Source organism: Belonocnema kinseyi, chromosome 6, assembly GCF_010883055.1.
Source record: "Belonocnema kinseyi isolate 2016_QV_RU_SX_M_011 chromosome 6, B_treatae_v1, whole genome shotgun sequence".
Taxonomy (NCBI): Eukaryota; Metazoa; Arthropoda; class Insecta; order Hymenoptera; family Cynipidae; genus Belonocnema; species Belonocnema kinseyi.
The window spans coordinates 85,142,569-85,145,327 of NC_046662.1; positions in this window are offsets into that span (position 1 = coordinate 85,142,569).

A 2,759-nucleotide genomic window follows, 5' to 3' on the forward strand; every position below is an offset into this window, starting at 1 on the left:
TTCATAAGTTTTAATTTTGCAATTATAAATAAATTGGTTGAATTTTGAAGGGTATTATTGACAATTTAAAAATTATTGATTCATTAAGCATTAAAATTTTCTTAAAGTAATCAAAATTTTTAATATATATTTCTATGATATTATAATATCGTACATTTTGTAAATTAGTTTTTCAATTTAAAGTGATTGAGCATACCTGTCTTATTAGACGTTATAAAAATTGGCGACATTTAATGTTACAAGAAAAATGATATTAATGGAAAATTAGTGCATATGTGAGATTAATTATGTAATATAATTCCGCCTAGTTGCATAGTATCTAATGTCCTTTTATAAATGTAATTACAAAATTTCTGTAAGGCTAAGGCCAACTATAATTTTTACAAATTCATACCGTTGAACGCGATAAATTTTTTCATCGTAGATGTTTGTGGTGGGATTTTCTTTTTTTTTGTGAAATATTTCTTCCCATACACAATTAAAGCGAAATTTGTAATTCCCATTTTAAATGTCTTGAAAATTGAAGAAATAAAAAATCAAGGCCTTTGATATTAGAACAAATAATCCTTCATCCAACATCTGGACTTACGATATCATTGAAAAAGTAAATAACAAATATAATAGCCGAGTATAATGAAAAAACTATCCATTTTTAATATAAATTCATGTTATGCATATTCTAAGTTAAAAAGCTTTAAATTTTATAGTAATAAATTCGATCCGAAATTTCCAAACTGGAAAACAAACCGGCAAGAGATTAATTTTACTGTCGGAAAAGCTCGTAATTATATTATTATGGTAGCACTATTGACAATGCCCAGTTTTAGCAGTGGTTCATTATCCTGCCGAATAAAATACAAAACATTAAATTCTTTAAATTTATAATTAGTAATTTAATAAAATTTTTTTCGAAGTCTACTTTTCTTGTCGATTCCAAAATTAGATTCATTTAAATTTAATTTTAATTGTTTTGAATTCCTATGAATTTATTCTGAATTCGTTCAAATTCACCCGGATTTCTAACCAGATTTCAAAATGTTATTGTATTCTAATTTCAAAACAAAATTAGTTATTTTTTGGGCTAGAAATAAGGCACTTTTATTAACTTTCTTGGTTTAAATTAGTCACTTCAATTTTTTTCAAGTGAATTATGATTTGTGAGTAATATTTTAATTGCCACATTTTTTTAACTTATTTGTCAAATATATGTATTATATCATTTTATTTTCATATAGAAAATTTATTTTCAAAATTCTTGGGTATAAAAAAATGTAACATTTATTATCAGATGAGAAAGTTATACATAGTTTATATATAACGGATTAGAAATTTTGAACTAAAAATTATTTTCAAACAAATTAAAACTAGGAACATTTTTGACATATTTTCTTTGTACCTTGAAGTTTCTGGAACCTAAGAACTTTTTTTATATTTGAAGTATCGATCTCTTCGTGAAATGTAAGAGCCGACAGTAAATTGCGTTTATTTATGTTTTTTTTATCTCGCAGATATTTTAAATATAAAACAAGTTCATAGGTTCAAAAAATTGCAAGGTTACAAAGAAAATATGTCAAAAAATGAAACCAGTTTTAATTTCTTTGAAAATGATTTATAGCGAAATTCCTACACAAATGAAGTACATAGACGTACGTCATGGTCTTCTGATACATTTTCAAAAGTTTCAGTGAACTGATAAATTGAGGTCAGTAATATAGGTATTTGAGTCCGGTGCATGCCCTTGAGGGTCTTAATATTATCTGATCTATTTTAAGGGCTTTTCAGAGATTAGAGAAAAATATATGGGATTGCAAAGAATTTCCTGCACTTCATAAGGATTTTTATCATTTAAAAGATTTCATATAGGATTTAAAAGGTTGGAGAGTACTTTTGATGATTTCAAGGGACTTCAGAAAATATTAGATTTTGAAGGAATTTTATTGTATGACTTCAGGTATTTTTAACGTATTTCAATATATATAAAAATGCTAAACATTTGGTACTGATTGTATAAATTGCAAAGAATTTTAAAAGAGTTAATGGTTTCTTTTTTTGTTCTTGACTCGCTAATCAGCGCCAAACCTGAACCAGACCAGACTGTCAAGGTGATAAGAAAAAAGGCTTGTTTTGATGAAATTAGTTTTTTATTTTTTATCTTTTTAGACAAACTGTAAGTTTTTTTAAATATGCCAAAAAATGTACTGATCGAACTTAGATTTTTTGTTATTCTAACTGACCAGCGTCAAGCCTGGGTCAGATTAGTCTTTTAAGTTTATAAGAACACAAACTGTTGTTTCGATAGTGTACATTTTGTATTTGTTATAATTTTAAACATCCTGTAACTTTTTTGAATGATGTCAAAAAAATGGGCTCATCGAGCTTGAAACTTCTTTCGGTTCTTGGCACGCTGATTAGCGCTTGTCCTGGAACAGACCAGATCTTCCAGACTAGACTGTCTAGATAAGGTCAAATCTGGACCAGACTAGCGTCAGACATGGGCCACATTATTTTTTCCAGACTTGACAGTCTAGATAAATCCAGACCTGGGCCAGATCTGTAACCAGCCTGCCAGGACATTTTTCCACACGGGATAGACATTCCGTATATATCCTCGGGATATCCCTGGGATATCAACATTTCTGTCTTGCAGGATAACCGAGGACCTACCAGGTGTATACATATGAAACCGGTATTGCCATTTAGCGGCCAGTAGGCACACTTGTAGGCACTGTCGGAACTTACCATTTGTGCTAATTGGCGTA